The 5,000-nt window shown below is 53.4% G+C and overlaps 1 non-coding gene across 1 annotated transcript in view; it reads left to right on the top strand.

The window, feature by feature from the left end:
* Nucleotides 1-4,208: 4,208 nt before the first annotated feature.
* Nucleotides 4,209-5,000, top strand: part of LOC124608888 — a 1,910-nt gene continuing 1,118 nt past the window's right edge. Inside the window, exon 1 of the ribosomal RNA XR_006979441.1 lies at nucleotides 4,209-5,000. This exon is cut by the window's right edge and continues 1,118 nt beyond it. This is a non-coding gene — a ribosomal RNA (small subunit ribosomal RNA).

The following is a 5,000-nucleotide window of genomic DNA, read 5'->3' as shown; positions in this document are numbered from 1 at the left end:
GCAATGTGCAATCCACCCCTATAACGTGCGTTTCATGAAGAGTTATGTCCAATATGCGACATTCCCGCTGTCCCTATACATGAGCTGCGAGCTGTACCAGTTACGAGCTAGAGACGCGATCGCGTTGCTCTCTGTACGAATGCCGATGCTGAGCGGTCAGCTAGGAGGCGCTCCATCCATGTCGGTACCGGTGGGCGTTGCACTCGCAGTCGCAAAAACGTACGGCAAGTATATTACTCGGAAGAGTTTATGACAGTCCAAGCCCCCCTGCGTGGGGAGCGTCTTTCTAGGCCATGACCCACCGGAAGGGCGCAGCGTCCCCCACCCCAGACATGTGACGTCACACTATCGGTATTGACGACTCGATTCATTGCTTATAATCATTTGCCACACACCGGTGGAAGCTGCCGAGACGAGTAGCTACATAGCGCGCTCGCCGTGGCACTAATGTACAGAGATACAACAGTTTCGACTGGAACCGGATTAAACGTATACACGGCGCTGATTAGTAATAGATGGACCCATCAGAATACAGATAATATATACAACTGTCCGTATACATGCTGAAAGACTCTGCTCACAATCACACCCACACGTCAGCCACACACTCTTATCACGCACTACTCTCCGCCTGTAACACGCACACAGACAATATGTAAGCACCAGCATGGAACAACACCCAGTGCATCCTCTCCGCCACATGAGACAATCCACACTGTCATAACCAGACTGGGAGGTCCACTCAGAAAACGGAATATCCCACCCTCCCGACAACCACCATTGCTCAGCTAAGCCACCAACACCCACACATGTCCTACACAGGGGTGCACCCAACATCACAATACTGCCCCCTCTCACAGCACACAAACAATGGCAGGAATGAAAGACACAGGTCTCCCACAAGCATGGAATCGGAGCGCCGCCTGTCATGAGCCAAAGGTGTATCCTGACGTGGCAAATCAGATGATGCCGCAGGCATCCACTTACTATAATCACAATCAACAAACCGACCGGCCGCCCCCCCCCCCCATTACACCTTTCCTTACAACAATGTGTACCTTAACCTAAACTATACTGTACCTTAACCTAACCTATACGGTACCTTAACCTAACCTATATTGCGCCTTAACCTAACCTATATTGCGCCTTAACCTAACCTATATTGCGCCTTAACCTAACCTATATTGCGCCTTAACCTAACCTATGTTGCGCCTTAACCTAACCTATGTTGCGCCTTAACCTAACCTATGTTGCGCCTTAACCTAACCTATGTTGCGCCTTAACCTAACCTATGTTGCGCCTTAACCTAACCTATGTTGCGCCTTAACCTAACCTATGTTGCGCCTTAACCTAACCTATGTTGCGCCTTAACCTAACCTATGTTGCGCCTTAACCTAACCTATGTTGCGCCTTAACCTAACCTATGTTGCGCCTTAACCTAACCTATGTTGCGCCTTAACCTAACCTATGTTGCGCCTTAACCTAACCTATGTTGCGCCTTAACCTAACCTATGTTGCGCCTTAACCTAACCTATGTTGCGCCTTAACCTAACCTATGTTGCGCCTTAACCTAACCTATGTTGCGCCTTAACCTAACCTATGTTGCGCCTTAACCTAACCTATGTTGCGCCTTAACCTAACCTATGTTGCGCCTTAACCTAACCTATGTTGCGCCTTAACCTAACCTATGTTGCACCTTAACCTAACCTATGTTGCGCCTTAACCTAACCTATGTTGCGCCTTAACCTAACCTATGTTGCGCCTTAACCTAACCTATGTTGCGCCTTAACCTAACCTATGTTGCGCCGTAACCTAACCTATGTTGCGCCGTAACCTAACCCACGTTGCGCCTTAACCTAACCTATATCGTACCTTAACCTAACCTATATCGTACCTTAACCTAACCTATATCGTACCTTAACCTAACCTATATCGTACCTTAACCTAACCTATATCGTACCTTAACCTAACCTATATCGTACCTTAACCTAACCTATATCGTACCTTAACCTAACCTATATCGTACCTTAACCTAACCTATATCGTACCTTAACCTAACCTATATTGCCCCTTAACGTAACCCATATTGCGCTGTAACCCAACACACGTTGGGCCTTAACCCAACACACGTTGGGCCTTAACCCAACACACGTTGGGCCTTAACCCAACACACGTTGGGCCTTAACCCAACACACGTTGGGCCTTAACCCAACACACGTTGGGCCTTAACCCAACACACGTTGGGCCTTAACCCAACACACGTTGGGCCTTAACCCAACACACGTTGGGCCTTAACCCAACACACGTTGGGCCTTAACCCAACACACGTTGGGCCTTAACCCAACACACGTTGGGACTTAACCCAACACACGTTGGGCCTTAACCCAACACACGTTGGGCCTTAACCCAACACACGTTGGGCCTTAACCCAACACACGTTGGGCCTTAACCCAACACACGTTGGGCCTTAACCCAACACACGTTGGGCCTTAACCTGCTCTGTAATTGTCATACGACGCGTTAAATTAGTGTAGTGTTGCCTAACTGCAACCCCCGCAATATAGTTTGCTACTCGCACTGCCCGGTCCCCAGTGTATCGCTTCATGTTAAACACCTTGCAGCTATACACTGTAATGTGGATGGCAGCAGGAGGTACATGCTCAATGCCCTTTGCAGTTGTTCATTGGCATTTGCAGTTGTTCATTGGCATTCGCATGGCGAAGCACGTAGCCTACGCTGTGGTACGGCCTGTGTCAACTGTCCGCTGATGTTGTACGTCCAAATCACACACTGTACTGCACATTGGTCCTCATGTACTGAATGATACATCGTGGTACATGTGACCGTACAACGACTGCGCCAACAACGGCGAACCATGCGGTCCAAATGTTGTGCACTCAGCTACGTGTCGTCTCCCTATAAGAGCTGGATTGCAGTGTGGTATGCCCTGGATGGCGATCAGCATGAGCCGTCTGTTGATGTAGTGGCGCGTGTTGTCAGACGTAGTCGTCTCTTCTCACACACCGTGATAGCATGGTGCACTGCGTTCCACATCTGCGACATGCGACAGAGGCCGGTTGACAGTCGTTCGCGCAATGGACATCGCATACGTACGGGGGCCACCTTCCACGTGTTCGCGAAGCGTGCACATGTTGTTGCGTGTATGTGGGCAGACATAGTGTGTCGTGACACCTGACACAGGCATGCAACAATCGTTGAATTTGCAAATGGCGATGGACGCCTACGTTTGCTGGTGACGTTACGCAAATGAACAACTGGTAAACCGTTGTGGTGCGGTTGTTCTCGCTAGAGGTGAATCAGTGATGGCGACGATCGGTTGAGCTACCAACCGGTTGTTCCAGCGATACCCACCATGCCCACGAACGTGAATGGCATCTGGGTGTGAAGCGATACGCGGCGGTGGCTGGGTGGGACCGTCCCCGGCCGGTGAGGGGGGGCCTCCCGGCGTGCTGGCCGCGCGGTGCGTGGGCGCACGCGCTACAGCCGGCTGGTGGGGGCGGCCAGTGGCAGGCGCGCCGGCCGACGGAGGCGGCAGGCGGCGCAGCTGCGCGCCGGCGCACCCTGCACGCGGCGCCGTGCGGCCAAAGTAGGTCCTCGCGGGCCCGGTGCGAAGCGCGGTGGACATCTGCAGTGTGCTGGTCCGATTGAGGACTGTGTGCGCTGAGGATGCGCCGCCGCCCGGCGCTCGGCGCCGCGACGCCGTCTGCTGCTCGGTCGCCTCTGCGGTTCTCGCAGGTGGTTTGTATCGCAGCTGTGCGGACGTGTTGGCGCGTGCGCTGTGCTGGGAGAGTTCGCTTCGGCACCCAAGTGGGGCTTTTGTCCTTCTGTGGCGCTGGCGTTGGAGCTGCCGGTCACCGTAGGTGGCGCGTGTTGTCTCCCGCCGGCAATGCCACGACAGCACGCTCCCGGGCCTCTGTCGGCAGCGGCAAGCTCAGTTGGGAGCACGGGTGGTCGCACCTAAAGCGTCTACTCGCCAAACTCCGGGCGATTGCGCCTCTCTCGAACCCGACCAAGTACTTAGGACGGCGCTGCGCGCCGCCGGGACCTGAGAGGGTTTCGAGGTGTATGGTGCAGGGGAGCTCAGCCTCCTCCTGTTTGCAGAATAATTGAGCGGACGCTTGCGTGTTCGCGCGGGCCCCCGGGACACACTCCCGGGCGGCCGGCTGCTCAGCTCTAGTTGACGCAGCTCCCTGGTTGATCCTGCCAGTAGTCATATGCTTGTCTCAAAGATTAAGCCATGCATGTCTCAGTACAAGCCGCATTAAGGTGAAACCGCGAATGGCTCATTAAATCAGTTATGGTTCCTTAGATCGTACCCACGTTACTTGGATAACTGTGGTAATTCTAGAGCTAATACATGCAAACAGAGTCCCGACCAGAGATGGAAGGGACGCTTTTATTAGATCAAAACCAATCGGTCGGCTCGTCCGGTCCGTTTGCCTTGGTGACTCTGAATAACTTTGGGCTGATCGCACGGTCCTCGTACCGGCGACGCATCTTTCAAATGTCTGCCTTATCAACTGTCGATGGTAGGTTCTGCGCCTACCATGGTTGTAACGGGTAACGGGGAATCAGGGTTCGATTCCGGAGAGGGAGCCTGAGAAACGGCTACCACATCCAAGGAAGGCAGCAGGCGCGCAAATTACCCACTCCCGGCACGGGGAGGTAGTGACGAAAAATAACGATACGGGACTCATCCGAGGCCCCGTAATCGGAATGAGTACACTTTAAATCCTTTAACGAGTATCTATTGGAGGGCAAGTCTGGTGCCAGCAGCCGCGGTAATTCCAGCTCCAATAGCGTATATTAAAGTTGTTGCGGTTAAAAAGCTCGTAGTTGGATTTGTGTCCCACGCTGTTGGTTCACCGCCCGTCGGTGTTTAACTGGCATGTATCGTGGGACGTCCTGCCGGTGGGGCGAGCTGAAGGCGTGCGACGCGCCTCGTGCGTGCTCGTGCGTCCCGAGGCGGACCCCGTTGC

This window comes from Schistocerca americana, chromosome 3, assembly GCF_021461395.2.
Source record: "Schistocerca americana isolate TAMUIC-IGC-003095 chromosome 3, iqSchAmer2.1, whole genome shotgun sequence".
NCBI classification, from domain to species: Eukaryota; Metazoa; Arthropoda; class Insecta; order Orthoptera; family Acrididae; genus Schistocerca; species Schistocerca americana.
The sequence above is the reverse complement of the archived record's forward strand: the minus strand, read 5'-3'. Positions and strand labels throughout refer to the sequence as shown.